At 30.3% G+C, this 18,679-nt stretch overlaps 1 protein-coding gene across 3 annotated transcripts in view; it reads left to right on the top strand.

Annotated features, from left to right (window-relative positions):
- gus (splA/ryanodine receptor domain and SOCS box containing gustavus) overlaps positions 1-18,679 on the top strand; it is a 507,417-nt gene that overhangs the window by 115,453 nt on the left and 373,285 nt on the right. For 2 of the 3 annotated variants that reach the window (XM_075354536.1, XM_075354547.1), the window contains exon 1: positions 13,459-13,629. The exons of the other annotated variant lie outside the window; for it this stretch is intronic. The gene's annotated coding sequence lies outside the window, so the exon portion shown is untranslated. Of the gene's footprint in view, positions 1-13,458; positions 13,630-18,679 lie in introns of those variants that run through there. 3 annotated transcript variants of the gene reach the window in all.

Below are 18,679 nucleotides of genomic sequence, written 5' to 3'. Positions count from 1 at the left end.
ACGTGCTTCGCATTTACTAGTTTTAACAGCCTGAGCTCTCACGGTCACAAAATATTAGACACTTTAATACAGGATAATTTAAAAGTTCTGCGTTGTGATTTTCAGGTATTTTTTGTGTGTAAAAACATCAGTTAAACCTGAACAATTTTCTTTGGACGATATTGACATTTTTTGACTGTGCAGTGTAAAACATGAAAGAGTCGAGTCTTGACAGATATTGAGACAACCTTATGTGTTCTAATTACTTCTTAGTTTCGCTTTGAGCTCTTTCTTTGCCGTATAAATGTCTCCGTTGTAAAATAATAATTTATGTGTAGCTGTAGGAAATAATATCCTATAGTAATTTTTTCCGCACAGATGTAAACCGTATTGAATTCGGACTGTTGCTGTTTTAATTTTGTCCTGTACCTTGTAACACTCCCGTTAAAGCCCTACATGGCTATGGTAAACGGGGGGGAAGGATGTGGGGACCGGAATGTCACTAGGAGGGTGTCTTCCCCTAAGGGGTTGGGATGTACTTGTAACATAGTTTCATACTTCTTTTTTAGTTTAATTATATAGACAAAATTAATTACAATATCCTCATTAATTAACTTGAGATAATTATATTAAAAATATAAAATAATATTAATTATTTGTAATCATAATTAAAATATTAAGTACAAAGGTAAATTGTAACATTGTAATTTTGATTTTTTGTTTTTTTCGCAGGTATATATTTGCGTGATATGTTATTTGCCGAATTTTAAACTTAACGTTATTATTATTTTAAATATAATATTAATCAGACATTACGATGTGATGTATTCGGCGTAATTTAATACTAAATTTAGGTAAGTATATTTTTAATTTACGTGTTTCCTTTGTTTGATAATTACACTGGTTAACATGATTTTTGTCTCACGAGTACGTAATGCTTTTTTATCCTGTTTTCCTAAAAAATGTATTTGGAATTTCTCCATCATGAGACCAGTTCCGCACTCGAAGAATTGCCAATACTGAAGCCTCCAGAACACGTAACATTAGATGAAGAGATCTCAGAGTCTGATGCAAGTAAGGAAGAAAATGAAACAGATTCTGCTGATACGACTTTTCGACAAACCAGTTCAGTTCATCTGAGCCTCATTTACCGACTTAAGAAAATCTTAAAGATCCCATACGAGATTTAAAGTTACCCAAAAAACAGTTTGAAATGCTTGCTTCACGGCTAAAAGGATGGAATTTTCTTAAAAAGAATACAAAGATATGTACTTACCGTAATCGTCATTCTGAATGTAAAGACTATTTTTCTGAAAAAAATGGTTTAGTGTTTTGTAATGACATTTCTTCTCTTATGGAGACACTTTGTAGTGAACATAACCCAATAGAATGGCGCTTGTTCCCCGATTCCTCTAAAGTTAGTTTAAAAACTGTGCTTCTGCATAATGGAAAAAAATTCCCATCAGTACCTGTAACTCACTCTAGTATGAGAGACAAATGAAAACTTAGTTTACATATAATATTATATTTATATATTTATTATATATTCATATAATACATGAAAAGTTTATATCGGAAAAACTTCAATATACAGTGTACGAATGGAATATTTGTGGTGATTTGAAGATAATGGCATTTATTCTTGGTCTGCAGCTTGGTTACACAAAGTACTGTTGTTTTTTATTTGAATTGGATAGTAGGGAGAGAAAAAATCATTTCATTAGCAAAGAATGGCTAATAATGGCTAAATGCGAATCACTCATTATTGAACAGAAAAAAGTGAAAAATGACCCATTGTGTAATCAATCCTAAAAATGTGTATCTACTTCCGTTACTTATCAAACTAGGATTAATGAAAAATTTCGTCAAGGCCATGGACAATACACTCCAGGTTTCATGAACTTAAAACAGAAGTTTTCTGTAGGACTATTAGAATCACATATTTTTCTTTCTGAGAGAAAAAAAAAATATGTTTTGTTCCCCAGTGTTATATGTTTGATTTAATATTTTGTTAAAGATATTTATCAAACTGTTATCGAAATTGTACGTATTACGGGAGAATTGATTAATTTCCCATAATTTATTTTTTGATCAAATCTTTCATTTCTTTATCTTTTTTTTTATCAAACCTTCTTAATTTTACTTTGAGTTCTTTCTTTGCCGTAGAAATGTTTACGGTTAGTAATTTAATGATGTATGTTTACACACCCACCTCAAACATCTATTTATTTACGAAGTTGAAGGTAGATTTTTAATCCCCCATAGAGGATAAGAGTGAAAACACCTAATAGGGGTTGTTCTCATCTATAAGTAGCAACCATATATTAATCGATCGTGAAAATTTTAATTTTATTAGGAATTATTGAAGAGCTACTCATATAATTGTGAATATTCATGCACATCATCTTATTTTGACGGCTAAATCTACTTAGCCGTCATAGACACTACATAAAACTCTAGTCCAATTAAAACTAAATTTGGAAAATTACTTTACTTCCAGAAAATGTTCTGTACGATCACATTTTACTTTTTATTAAATGCCGAATTCGTCTTCTCCTTTTACATTCTTTTATTTGTTCTAATAAACTTTTGTAAATCGCTTATTTTCATATAGGTCGAGTAGTCTGTTCGCGCTAATGTGATCTATCATTACGTTCAAATTATACTTTATAAATAATATTTTTAAATTGATATTTTATTTCAATAATAGTCTATTTATTAATTAATTATATTTTAATAGTTATGCTTGTTATACGCAGTTAAACAGAATTATTTATAACTATTTTGTTGGTGTTAGAATGTAAAAATAGAATTTCGTTGTGTCAAGAGAATTTGTTGTCATTCTGTAATATAGCACTGTAGTTAGTATAGAGTAAATATGCAAAAAAGATTAATTTTACTGAAAATATTTTTAATTGTTGACGCGTATTACGATTTGATGCTAGTTTTCGTTTTATTTGCCCTATTTAACGCACAAATAAATAAGCTTTTTCACAGAATAAATTAAGAATTTTTCTTTCTGGAATATTTAAAAATATCGCGTATTCCTAGCTTATCGTTTCATTTGTAACCTACTAATAAAAATTACATGAATTCCGGTATCCCGAAAATTTAGTTGAGGTAGATGTAACTGTGATGTGTTGTTTTTTTTGTTTTTGTTAATTTTATTTAAGTGATATTATTAAATATTAATAATATTTCTATTTTTACATAGAAAGTACTTGCACTGATAGAACGCTATCAGTTCTTTCCACCTATACAGTATAAGATGGAAGCTTTTAATGCGATCATTTTCAAAGCAAGCTGGTTATCTCATTGCCTGAAATTTTATTCCATATTAGCGGATTTTATTAAAGACACGGCTGATTTTTCTGAACTTACAGAAGATACATTAACAACTTACTGGAAAAACATTAACATTAATGATTTAATTAACATACGAGATTTCTATTACGGTTAACAGTTGATGCTGTTTTACATTTTTTTATAATTTTTTTCTCCTTATTTTTATACCTCATAAGGTATGAATTAAGGCGTGGCGGCCAGTCTGGTGGGAAGTTGAAACGATTTAGGCTGTAATCAAGCTAACTTTAGGCTCAAAATGCTCAGAAAGGATATTATATTGTTTATTTTTTAACGGTCGTTTTTATTTTAATTAAATGTAAACATCAATATTTATTTTGTAGTTAATCGTTAGTATTATATTTATTTATAATAGTTTTTGTTGTCGATGTTTGGTTTATTAAAATTTTTACAGTACCTTCAAAGATATACGGAATGAAAACTTGTTATGAAGAAGTACGAATAGTCAGAATGATTACACATAAAGTTGAAATATTATTTTTTAATATAGAAAACAACAGCTGTAATTTAATGAAATATCATATGTCATTACTATGCGTTTGACGGGATTGCTCCTTGGAATTAGAACAATTTTTCTATTACAGTTTTAGAAAGATTAACAAAATTAAACGATGTCAAAGCTTCCAGAAAATTACGTTTGTTTATAAAAAAAGAAAATGTTTTCACGTCCTTTTAGTTTTTTTTTAAGTAAATTTATTAATTAACCTGATATTTTAACTGAATATCAGCTAAAGATAGAAATAATATAATTTTCTCAATACAACCTTAATATCTCGACTGGTGTCCTGTGGATTAACGTAATTTTTATGTCGTTTCTCTTATTTTTCAGAAATAACTCTTGAAATAAATATTAAAATAAGAACGGTCGGGTTTTTTTTTAGTAAGAATAGTTAAATGAAAAATCTTTAAGTTATTAGTGAAGTGCACTGTGAAAGAGTAAAACAACCGGGTTCATCTTACCGTTGATATTATTATGAAATATCAGCGTTATATTAATGCGTTTTTATACGATATAACGATATATATAAACGTTTTAATTAACTAATAGAAGAATCTTATTGATATTTCGGTAATTTATAAAAAGAAATTGAAGCACATAGTCTTTTTTCGAAAGCGTAGATATACTGCGCAATGCGAAAATAATTGAATTGTCTCGTTTAATGTATGTGAATATTGTTATTTTTTAGGAATAAATGGCAGTATTTTCTCGTTATTTAGTAATTTATTTTATCGCTATAATGTAATAGCAGGATTAACTGTAAATAACTTTCTGTAAAGATAATTTTATTCGTACAGTTCTGATAAAAGATTAACTTATTGTAAATAAAATTTCTGGCTGCAAATGTATTTTTACTGTAAGTAAATTGTGTTTTTAAGGCAAGAGTAGTTAAGAGTGTAAAATGCATACGATGTTCTTTATTACCTATTTTTGTCGATATTATAAAAAATTGTCCTTTTTACTTATATTAATTTTCGGAAAAGCTGGTTTAATTAGTTTTTTCATAAAAAAAGTATATAAAATTTTCTCTGCAATGTAACCTCGTCATCTAAACAGTGTATAATATCGATGAAATAAGCTTTCCCCGTAATGATTTTCCATACCACAATCAGCCGATTTGAGTTGTTTTTCTAAAACTAGCCTTGTTATTAAAAAATTGTAATCCTTTATTAAAAATGTATTTGTTATTTTGTTATGAAACTTCCTTCAGTATCTTTAAAGTTATAATTTGAATTAACGTATTTTAAAAACTGTTTATTTAAATATTTATAATGTCACAATGATTTCCTTCATTTGAACGATTTCTATGAACATAAGAAAAAATTACATGCTTGATGCCCACCAATTCTAAATATCTAAGTTACTTTTCTCCTCGAAAGAAAAAATCTATCTGAAAAGTATTAAACTGAGAAACGTTTTTACGCTATGCATTCGGCGGCAGTATATTTGGTATACTTATTAAAATTATACTGATGTACGAACATTTTTTTTTTAATATGTGATACGTGAAACCAATCTGTATTTAATGCTGGAAACGAATCTGAAATCAGAATTTTTCCATCATCCTACGTTTACGAAAAATTTTTAATTTTGAAAATTGTATTATTTTGTAATTGATTATACAAGTATTTTTTTTTTTTTTATTTAATAGTGTTATATATATATTCGATATTGTAACTAAATCAGTTCTTAACCGTGAAACAATAACTTAAGTCAAAGCGCAAACATCACATATCACGACATCATACCTCTGTATAAACCCTATATAAATAAGATTCATCATGTCTGTACAACTCAAAATAACACAAAGCTTTTGGCTTAGTTATCCTACTACCTTTAATAGTAAAAACAGTTAAGTCTCATGATGCTTCGTAAGAGTGTAAATGATTCGAAAAGTTTTTATTACATGTGTGGTGATTTCACCGTAAACTCGCATAAGAAAAACATTACACCTTTAATTAAAAATAAAAAAAACTTTTAAATTGTAGTTGAACTGTAAAATCTGTTATCAGGATAAGACATTCCTTTTTCGTATAATATGTAATAACTGTGCGGTAACATAGAAGATCACTAAAAGGCACACGAAAGGCCTTATTGTTTAGCGTGGGCCAGAAGATCACTTAACCGATTGTTATTTTTTTTTAACTAATGTGTCTGAAATTTCTGAAAAGTCTAAACACGGTGTACTCTATCCTTCATTGCTATCTACATTCAGATTTGTCCCTCGTAGTGAAGCATTCCGGTTCTTGAAAACTTGTTTCGTGAAAACGGTAATGAAGAAGCGGTCATGGAAGAAGGCAGTCGTAATTGAGACTTCGAACTACAATTCAGTAAACCACATCTTATCACAAGGTGAGCGAAACGACTGTAAGATTTAAACTTTTTAAAAAAATCGAGCTGAACTTGTAGGCTCAACATTGCAAAGTTGGAATTACTTAAAAAAAAAAAAAATCATCATCCTTCATCAAAGCCGACAGAAAGTTTTCTTAATACTTTGTCGAAGAAAATTAGTTTCTGTACAAATATATGGTCTATGGGCGACATCTATATATGGTCTACAATTAGGGCGACATCATGAACCTGAGGAGTGGCAGCTTTTCATAGATTCCTCCAAGTATAGGTTAAAAACATTTCTGTTTCGCAATAGTAGTGAATAAACTTCTGTACCGATCTGTTACGGAATTAATATGAAACAAAGCGTGAAGTTACGAAAACTGTTATTGAAAAGTAAATAATAAAAAGCATAGCCGCAATGTAGAGATTTAAAATTAATAACTCTTGTTAGTCGTACAGTTAGAGAATATAAAATACAAATATAAGATAAAACAATATTTTATTTGTGAATGGGTCAGCAGAGCTTAGGGATCACCATTATGTAGTAAAATAGTAGAAGAAACACGAGAACTTTACTCTTGGTGGAATAAACATTATTCAAGATACGCTATTTAAAACGGAAAAAATATTTTTACCACCCCTTCATATCAAAGCCGGAATAATAGAAAAAGTTTGTAAAAGCTATGAAGAAGGATAATCGAGGAATCTTGCACGTACGGCAGAAATTCCCTAAAGTAAGGGAAGCGAAAATTGAAAAGGTTTTTTTTGTTGGATCACTAGTAAGGGAACCAACCAGTCAGAGATGAAATTTTTAAGTCTATGTTGGCCACTGTAGAACTCACTGCTTGTGAGTTTAAAATTACCAGGATAAATTCATACGAGACTGTAGGATGTAAATATGTCAGTAAATGTCCATTTCCTGCATTCACATTTAGATTTCTTTCCCCAAACCTTGGGACAGTAGGTGACGAACACGGTGAACGTTTGAATCAAGATATTTCAATGTCAGAAAACCGTTACAAAGGCAAATGGAGTGTTAATATGCAAGCCGATTACTATTTGACTTTAATTCGAGATGTACCTGAGACTGCCTACAAAATAAGAGCATCTGCTAAGAAGTTTTAATGTAAATATATGACATCCCATAAAATTAGTCATATCAACTTTATAGATCTTTAATTTGCCATTTCTATTAAACTCAGGATGATAGAAAGATTTTACTTACATATCTGGAATCTATGCAGAGAAAGGTTTCACTCTTAGGGAAGCATTAAAAAGTTGTATTTGGTGCTTCAGTTTTATTAATACTGTGAGTAATAATGAAAAAGTAAAGCGTTTTAATTAGATACCAAACTAATGTTAATAAAAATATTTTTAATTGTTTAATTTGCCCGTAAACTCAAAGCTTGCGGTTGTGAGTACGATCGAGAAATTATGTAGCTTGTGAAAAATTAAATGACGGATCGGGATTAAACCCTTCTGATAAAACTGGGAAGACGCTGCTTCTCACTGGGCTAAAATAATAATAATAATAATAATAATAATAATAATAATAATAATAATAATAATAGACTTCTAAAACGATAATAATAGTCGCCAATTATTATTTTAGTTATGGGGTTGATAAAAAAAAAGTTAAAAATCAGTCGATTAATGTTGTCATTACCATATTTTATGAAAGCCTATTTTAATTGAATAGTATTTCAAGATGGCGGATGTGTCGTTCATCCCGATAAATGTAGTAACACTTCAAAAGGTTTCTGCTTTGTGATTAAAACAATTACAGATTTTTTCAAATGATTATTTACCATACTTAACTCAAGGCTTGTGAAATATTTTTAGCGTATGAAACTACTTAACCCGACCGCTATGTAATCTAGAACCTTTGGAAAGAAAAATAAACACATCGCCTTGGAACCCAAAAAATGTAGGGCTGTGGTAAAAATTAAATAAATAAATTATTTTTGGATATACGAGTAAATACTACTTGACGGAAAAAGTTAGTATGGGTTAGGGCTAGGTAGCCTAACCTCATGATCGTTATCATAACCTTTAGGATCCTCATCCTCATGATCCTCAGTCGGTACTTTTTCCTTGTTGATATCCGATCCAAAATTCCTACTTCATAAAGAATAGATCCTCTTCTTATCATTAGTTCACATTAATATGTTGCTGTAAGTTCCGTGTTGATTGTAAAAGTAAAGTAATTGAAAATTATTGAGCGGTTGAAATCGCCTAAAATTTGAAAGAAAACTGAACGTGTTTGGTAGCTTATTAATTTGGTGAAAATTTTTGTATCAATCCTGTTGTTTAACGGTGTTCTGTTTTTTTTTTTTAATGCAAAATTGGGTGTTAACGTAGGTCATTTTTAATTACTAAAAATATCATCATTATTTTCTGTAATAACTTTTGTTTTCATTCGACCAAATTTTATTCGAAGAGTCTGTTACAAAGGAGTTCGTTGTTATCATTTTTATTATAAAAAAAAACAACAAAATATGCTTAAAAACGTGTCTAACGCTTAATAAATTATGTATATCATTTGAGTTATATAACTTAAACCGTCGCATATTCCTATGGTCTGTCCACTCTTTTACGAACACTTTCGTTGAAAACAATTCGAGATAATACGAGTATAATACATTCTTAGTAATTACTATTACTAAGTAATTATAATTGTTATTAAAATTTTTATGTAGTTGCATCACTCTGTTATGATTAGTCATTTTTAATAATTAGTATTGAATTTTTATTTTATTTTTTGAATATCGCACTGTGTGGTGTTTACAATTGTTCGGTATAGTTTTGATAAAATTAATTATATTTTATAGTGTTTTGTGTTGACGTATTTATTAATGAAGCTTTAATTTTATAAACTACGAATTTTTCTGTTGAAGTAGTTAATATATATAGATTATATATAACGATATATTTTAACTCGTATAAACTTATGTGAAAAGATAAGTTGTCCTTACCCGATATCGCGATGAAAAGGTTGATTTTAAGAGAATTTTTTTTAAATTTTATTAAATTACATTATAAAAACAGTTTTGAAAATGTTTTAAGTTTGTAACAGATTTATTTATTTTGTCGACAACCTCATTATGTTCTCGCCAACTCGAAGATAAAGAAAACGTATGTCCGAATTTGTAATAATAATAAATCAAAGATATTCTTCCGTCAGGTAGATTCGTGACGAGTGCAGTTCAATCGAGAGCGTTCTTTCGGCAGCGACCCGAGGAGGGAAGTGAAGTCCTCGGAAAAAGGACGAGTAGGCGACGTTATTTTCGTCGCTTTTTCGCCTCTCTCTGAAGACGGCCGGTAAGAACGAGAAGGAAAGAGCCAAATGTTTTATCTACGTTCCTCTTTTCACTTTGGTTTTTTAAAGCAAACTCCATTCTAAAGGTAGATATGTACAACGTAGTGTTGAAGGCAAAATGTTTAACCGACCGGGGTCTTGTAAATATTTATTCGTATTAATGTAATTAATTAATTTGCTTCAAGATACCTTAAAAATTTGTTCTTTGGAACCTGAAGAGTTTCAAGCAACACTCGAAAGTATAGGTTATAAAAAAACAGCCGGCTTTTAAATGGAAAACCTAGTAACGGAGCGAGTAACAAAGTTTGAACCGGTAGAAGTTTTTCTGCGTTTTCCCTTTTTCGTATCTTTGATATATTTTTTCTCTTGTTAAGAACGATTATAGACCAGTTTACGAGGTTAAAACTTGCTTCTCATATTATTAATTGCTAAAGAAGTCAAACATAAACAAATGACGTAGGTTAAGATTAGATCATATTTTGCTTGCTTACGAGTATGTCGTTAGCTATTCCAATTACTTGTATTTACATTAATTCATCAGTTAGCATGTAATTTGTTTAAACTGTAATGTTAATTAGCGAATAGAGTTGAGTTTCACAACGGCGACTTGACTATACAGTATACTGCGTATAAAATTACATTTTTTTCGTATTATCATTATCATGATTTTTTCTTGTTACCTATATTTATCTGTTTGTCCTTTAAATACACCGACGAGGTGGACCGACTTTAAAGAATTTACCGGATCAACTTAACTTAAAACCGTGGTCGCAATATAGCGCCCTTCTAATTCTGCATTTTACCGAATATAAGGTGAAGTTGTTCCTATGCTGCGTTCTTTAAAGTATTTGAATCCGCCTACTTACAATAAAAGTCAAACATTGTTACTGGTTATTGTTATAAAACTATAATTGGAACAAGAAACAAAATAAAACTTTATGATAACTGATAACAGTAATTCTCAAACATTTTCCATCTGGCGCCCACCTCTTTTTAAGACAATTATTAAGCATCCCCTCCACTGATAAAGTTTGCTAGAAATAAGGAAAAAATATTAATCGAGCAATTATTTTATTTAATAAATGTATATAGTCGTATTTTTATGCTAATGAATAGCAATTTCCTTAGTCTATAAAAATATTAAAATATTTCTTATTATAGAGTTCAGATTATCTGTACTCTAAAATAAAAATAAAAATTGATTAAAAAAAATTCTTTTAATAGTTCATTTTTAACTATTTCACAATCGATTAAAAGCGACTTTGTAACCGCTATGTTAAAACATTACAGAAATATTACATAAATTATTTCTAAAAATTAAAATGAGGGATTTGAATTATCACTCAAAAAGATATGAAGTAGTAAAAATAAACTATATAAAAATATTATTTGCTTAACAAACATGATAAATAAATAAACAACTAAAAGTTAATATTAAAGCAAGTTAATCAATCTGCTCTAAGCCTTTACTGCTTTAAGATTATTATAAATTTCATTACTACGGTTTTTAAAAGTCTACACTTTTTCTGAACAAACGAAAATTAAAGTTTTTATTTATTTTTTGTTGTTGAAATTACTAAAATTACTGAATTTTAATTTCCTGAATTTTATAACTTAAATTTAATACAAATAGAGTTAATGCCTCCCTGCTACTTCCTTGGTGTTAAAGCACCTAGCTTCCAATTGTTAGAAAGGTATTAGTGCGATCTTTTTCAAAGCTTATGCTCTACAATCATCATGTTGCTGCATTTTTGCTCATCATATGCGATTGTTTACAGTCACCATTTGTGTAAGTTGCCTCAACTTAGTGAAATTATTAAGTTTGGTAGGGTAAACAGTGTTCTGCTAGTATTAATTTTACCTTTTATTTTTTGTCGTTTATTTCATATGATTGTTTTCCTCCTTTATTTTTTAGATTTACTTATTAAAGATGAAATCGTAAGATACAGTTCAGTACTTTTATTATTATTATTTTATTTTTTATTGATTAGGCTATTATCTTTTTCACTTAAATTAATATTATAAAAAAAAATAAATAAGTAAAAATAATAATAATAATAATAATATGTTAATTGTTAAGCCAATTTCTCCTAGTAATACCTTTAAGATTAAGTGGCGCTTTCTTCTATTGGGAAATTTTCCTTAAATTATAATTTTTATTCGGCTTGTTTAAAATTCGAATTACGACCAATAAACTGCTGGAATGTAAATTCTTAGGGGTCTGATGAGAAAAGAAATACACGCATCTTTCTTCTTTGAGGTTACTTTTGTTTTCACGCTGGCTCATTCGCTGCGCTTGGTATCAGCTGTATTTGGATGTACTAAGAATACCGTTATGCAAGTGATCGTGCGATTCTGTAAAGAAAGCAATAAGAAACTATTCTTCTTTTTTCCCTAGTAAGCGTAATGTGAGAGGCTTGTAATTCCTGAGACTGGTTGCTACATTTTTAGCTCTATAAATGGCATAACATGTTATTTTTAATTTTTATAACTGGGATTATCACTGGTCCTTGGGCCAAAGCATAATTTAGTTCCGTGCTAGGAATTGGATTCGGGGATTACGCGGATCGGCTGTGCGACCGGCGAAATCGGCTTAATGTCTAATGCTACAGACAGATATTGGTTTACAATACTGACAGTGACACCCAGTGACGTAAAGATATCAAAACGTTCACTGTTACGGCGGTATATTGAAATTTTCATTGGTGAAAGTAGTGGTGAGCTATACGGATGAGGGCAGGTAGCAGGGTTAAACTTTCTAACTACTCCATTCCACTGGGGTCATCTCATGTTTCAGTAAAAGTTTATCGGCTGGAGCAGTATAATAATAGGTTTGGTTTTACCTAAACCACGTGGTGTGAGCCCCGGATTAAAAAACTACCTACAAAAATCTGTCTCGGCATTCAGCCTTACTAGAAGCGGTGAAGATCGATTCATTTGTCCGCGCACGAGCATATTGAGTGTCTGTTAAAGATTTATTCGTGCTAGGAACTCTGATCCCAGGATTAAGCCCTGTTCCGTGATCCTTGGCTATTTATGGATTGCTATTGATTAACTTATGACCTGCCAAAGTGACAGGGATGTGTATCAGTAGATTTGGCATTACCGACTAGTTCGGAGGATGCGCTTTTACCGTTATCCCGGTGAAAGGATAATACGATCAGTTAGGCGGTAGCGTGTGGCTTGTTGGAGATCTGTGACAGTAAAAGGGTCTTATTTGTCGTTCGTTTACTTACTGTCATTTAGTTACCGGTTTCTTTATTTCTATCCGGTGTATAGATTATTTTTGGGGTAATGAAACTATTTATTAATTTATTTTATGTTTGTGGAAATTCTATCATGAAGTCAGCTTTTAGCATTTATTTATTCCTTATCGTATCGCATTGTCACTTACGATCCAGGAAACATCTATTTTTTTCTTATTATTTATATTTATAATTTTTACGTTGACGTCATTGAAGTAGTAACTAGACAGATCTTTTTACATTTGAAACTTCTTTTGCTGACTGTTTTCAAGATTAAGATTGCAAATAAATTTTTGGAAGTGAACTGATGATAGTTTCTACTTTTTTCTACCGTAAGCACGAAATTATACATTTAGTAAGAAAATATTTAGATCTGTAAAACGTCGTAAGCAAAGAAATAAGTACTTGTTCTGCTGTTTTATTTTACCCTTGAATCGCAGTTAACTGGGCGTTTACAACGTTTAATTATACAATTTAAGGTTATTACGTGTTGCAATGTAGGTTGTTTGTATTAATCTTTTAAAATTTGTTTACAAACCGTTTGTCAAATGTCACCACGAAGTTAACTGATAACCGTCTTGTACCTTTGCTTTTACTTGCAAGTGCTTATTCGTCGCGAGACGGCTCGAGGTTTAGCTTTCGGCTGGCGAGCTGGCTTCGGGCTGGTGGGAGTGCGTTACGTTGTCGAGTAGAAGTAAGGGAACGTGTCGTGTCTAGCAGGCATGCAACGAAGCGCAGTCGGCCCGGCAGGCCAGTCTCGACGCGTGCCGTATTCGATGTGCTCGGTATCTTGGTTGAGTGAAGAGCCTTGTTGTGCTGTGTCGTGTTTTAGTGCACTTGGATTCTTAACTAGCTAGCTCGCTTCACTATTTTTTGTCTGCCTTCTTTTTGTGAGTTTTTACCTGTAGATTATGTATACTTATTTCAAGTGCTAGATTTGGTCAAATGTTATCTTGGATGAATGAATTCAGTACTCTATTCTATTCCGTATAATATAGAAGGAGTCTAACGATTAATAATTCATTCGTACGTATATTTTCTTGTATTTAAATTTGTGTCTAGCAAATCTATCTGTTGCTTTGTTTTTATTTTTGGATGGTTAGCATGATTATATTTTAGCTTATAATCTCTTCGGTTTAAGCGGGTATCTAAAAGTATTAAATAGTTGTGCTTTTTTTTATTGACCTCTTTTTCATTTAATATCGCATAAGTGGTCGTGCTGCTTGCATTACCTGTTGAACAGCACATTGGTTGCGAAAATAGGCAAGAATAGTAACGTACGACGTAATTGCTCTGAATCGTATTCAGTAGAATTCATTTTCGTTAGTCATTTAATTAAAAATTTTATATATATGTGTGTGCTTTATAAACAGTTTTAAGTTGCAACTGTTGACACACACACACACACACACACACACACACACACACACACACACACACACACACACACACACACACACACACACACACACACACACACACACACACACACACACACACACATACACAAACATTTATCTATTATATACGAGTATAAATAATATTGAAACTTGAATAATTAAATTAGGAACAACTGAATAGGATTTTTTTTTAAATTCCTGTTCTATAATTACTAAGTTAATCATTAATCTCTAAATCGATCGTTATGAAATTCATTATCAGTTCAGATAAAATATTTACTATTGCGTTGTATAAATGTAGGGTGCTTTACTTTGATTATCGATTGACGTGTGCATATTTAATTAATTGACTGGAATATTTACTGATTGTTTTTCATTTAAATTGTATGTATATTGATGTTCCGTTGATAACAGTCATTACGCACGCACATACACATAAAATCACACTTACATGCTTGAATAACTACGTTTGTGAATTCAAGATCTCTATTATTATTATTTTGTTTTTATATCGTCTATTGTTTTTGATGCCATTTTCTATCAATAGTTGTAAATATACATTAAATAGTACTTTTGCGAAACTAACATTTGTTTTAGGTTAAAAAGAAAACTTTCTGATTTACATTTTTATTTACTTTATTATATGTAAGACTTAAACTTATAAACTTTTTCTTCAGCCGATTTATCGAATTGAAATTACAACATATGGATTCATATCTGATTATAGAGTAACAAGGTCGGTCATAACTTTTAACTTTGAAAAATGTCTTGGGTAATGGAATGTAAGTTATTACAATTTTGATTTTTCATCCTTCTTTGACCTAAATGAACTTCCGTTGACTGGATTGCCCTTGTCCAGATGGTTTGCCAAATAATAGAATGTAAATAAAATTAACATTACCTGTTCATAACAAAACCCTTAACTCCCTTTGTTGTGCTTAAATGTTTTAACGCTTCAGGTTGTTATCGTTCAAATTTATTGATATAATTTTTCTTATCACTTAAATATTCGTCAAAATATGGCAACATTTGTTAAGGTGGTCTGCAATTTTTTCGACACGAATAGTCATTTAAGCTTACATCCTTTGATTTCTTGTCAATTTTTTTAGGCCAGTATTACGCTTGACAGCTTAGGCCAGATTGTATTTGTCCACACGGGCGGATAATTAGTTGATAACGATTAATAAAAATGGTGGAATAACAGTTAATTACTTTCTATTAGAAATCTTAATGTTTGTTTTGATTCAATGTATTAAGAATATTAATTATAAACCGCTGTATTTCTGTCAGCCGGTACCGTTTCCAAATCATTATTAGATGGAAATCCGAACAAGTTTTCTAACAGAGTTTGATAAACGGAGATCTTACACAAGGTGCTCAAAACATATCGTTAAATATAAATATAGAAGTAGCATTTTGGTAAAATGAAAAAAAAAAAAGAAACAAAAGTGTACGTTTACTCGTGCTGATTCATTTTAAAATAATTATTAATGTTTGTAAAATAAAAATTTGTGGAATGCATAAAAGTGTTCTAGATTTTGATAATCGCATAAAGCCATTGTGCGTGTACTACGTAACTGTTAACAGTTCAATCGCTGATGTGCACTGCGAGTACGTCATTACATGATATCTTTCCTTATATACGAGTAGTAATCCTGCCGGGACAATTAGCAATTTTGTTATAGAACAGGTTACCTGATAACAATTAAAAGTTCTAACAACGTAGAACCAAAGATACGATATTATCTTATTTTATGGAAATTTTTTCTATTATATAATTAATTTGTTGAAGCTGTTTAATAGCAATTTTTGAACGCGCCAGTAGAAATTTTGAAAAAAATTAAAATTTTGAAGAGGGGAAAAAAAGGAAATTTTATAAACTTTTTTTCAATGGAAACATAAAACTTTAAAGAATACACTTTTCGACGAAAAAAAAATATTATTAAAATTAAAGAAACGTTTCACGATTGCACCAGAATATTAATGAAAAAACATTTCTTATCCGATCTTTATCGATTAAGCCAGAGAGCTTATTATTACCGAAGTCAGTCCCTTGCAGAATGTTTCCGCACGTTAGAGAGCTAAACGGCGCTTAAGTACGTTGGAAGTCCATCGTTCGGTTGCTTAACTAAAGAATATCGATTACCCATGTGGTATTATCAAAGAAATCTACTATTGTAGATTACAATGTTAATTTTGTATAGATTTTTCGATTTGCTTCTTCTTCAAACTTCTGATTATAGTTTTCAGACTCCTTCGGTTCAAAAACTTGACTTGAATTCATATTCGAGTTAAATATGTATATGGATGTTGAAAATCTGTTGGAAAGATTAATCTTGTAAAAGATATACTAAGGGCATCTTATAAATCTTTTTCATGTTCATAAAAGATATAAGCAGATGAGATATTTAAGAATCGATGGTTGCAGCCGACCCAAATGGGAGATCATAATTGGCGAGAATTAGTGAACGTTGTTATTAGGGTTAGACTTAAGTGGATAAATAAGAAAAAAGAATGATATGTTTGAGATTGAAGTTAATGGAAGGAGTTTAGTAAATGTTGCCGATTTAACCAAATCCATTTGAGTAAACGAGACGCCAGTAATCTATTTACAAATAATACTGAACGTATGTACTGTAGAGGAATTGAACTGTAAAAATGTTGACGTTACATTACTAGAATAAATTTTGACTGATTTGAAATTCAACTAGTCAGTCGGGCTATTCTTTTTATTAGATGACGTAGAATACATACTATATTATTCACTACTCGCGTTTAATATTTCGTTCCTATTTTAATTTGTGTATTTTTACTGGCAGTGTTACAGATTTTTATTCTTTTTTTCTTCAGCAAATAAATAAATTGTTTAGTTAAAGGGAATGTGCGCATTCAAATGAATCCATTGTAAATTGAAATCATCGTGATGTAGATGTAACAAGCGTTTAGCTGTAACAGCTTTTAAGTTACTATTTTTTTAGTTTCTCTTCTGCGTTTTATTACTCGATCCTATATCTTATTTATCGACTTCGAGTACGGTTTTATACGACAATTAATTCTGTTGATGGGCGTGTAATTTTTTTATGTGTACTCTGTATATCAGGCACGGCCAACATACGGTCCGCGTAATGAATTTATGGGGCTCGCGAAAAAATCTTCAATAATAGCCTTTTTTTTTATAACCAATTGAATAATGGAATACGGAAATTTAAAAAAACTTGCCAAGAAATATTTAGAGATCTTCAGCTCAATTTATATTTGTGAACAAACTTTTTCTTTAATGAATCTAATAAAAATACAACAAATTCCGTAATAAAATTTTGTTTACTTAAATGAACCGTTTTTTATTTAACATTTTTTTAATTTAAATATTTCGTTCGGCCCGTGAAAAAAGTTTTCTTTCCAATTCAGCACGGAGGTAAAAACTGTTGGCCGCGCCTGTCATTGATAGTATTTATTTATTATTAATCTGTTTTTTATTAATAAATAAGATAAGTAAGATTAATTTTTTATTCTCATCACGTATAATTTTATTTTGAAAAACATATTATAATGATCTAGTACTCGTAAATCGTCAGATTGTAATCCTGAAGTCGTTTGCTTAACGAACATTTTTAGGAAATGGTTTCATAATTAATCATAGTAAGTTTTACAAGTTGTGTACTAAGATGTCCATTTTTACAAGGACTTTAGGAGGATCGTAACAGTTTCACACTGTGCAATTGTCTAGTGAACTCTAACCAGATTTCAATAGAAAATAAGCCTACAGTGTATTTACAGATTTACTTTTTTTTACTTTCTATAATTTTTTTTCATTATTGTTATACAGATATAAATTTAAAATTATATGCTTTACATATTTAAATAGCTGAGCAAGATCAGTAATATCTTTGATATTTGAGAGAGCAACTTTTCTCATCTTTGCTGAAATTTGAAGTTGCGAAATTCTATATATATATAAACACGCGTGGAATTGTCACTTATCGTATATTTTTTAAGGCGTGGTCGAAAGTTGTAGGACAAGCTTATTTACTGTTTTCAAGGTCAGGTACTGGTTAACTGTAGATCATTCAGTAACAATTTTCGTACTCGCTTATACACTTTCTTTTATTCACTATTTATCTACACAGTGAAGACTTGTAATCTCTAACCCTAATCGTATAATTTAATGAAGAAACATCAGCTGATTTCCAAAATTTAAAATTTTAAAACGGGTTACCTGTGTTAACCCAAGAATTAATTTTCCACAAAAAAATTCTTGAGTACTTTTCAACCTAAATCTACTTACTTCTGTACCAAACCGCAAAAGGTTGTTGAATATGTATCGTATTAAGTAATAATTTAATTTTTTTCTCACCAAATTGGGGCCTACAGTTTTTCTGTTAACGGTTATCTTAAAAATAATGAGACCAGTATTTTCGTTTTCTTAAGTTCAGAAAAAATAAGGTTTTCATTAGCTGCTACTTGGAAAACAGCAAATACCGGGTGGGCGGTGAAAGGGGGAAGAGTATGGAAGTAAAACAAGAAAGAGACGATTAGGTAG

Source organism: Lycorma delicatula, chromosome 1 (assembly GCF_047948215.1).
Source record: "Lycorma delicatula isolate Av1 chromosome 1, ASM4794821v1, whole genome shotgun sequence".
NCBI lineage: Eukaryota > Metazoa > Arthropoda > Insecta > Hemiptera > Fulgoridae > Lycorma > Lycorma delicatula.
This window is presented reverse-complemented; position numbering and strand designations above follow the sequence as displayed.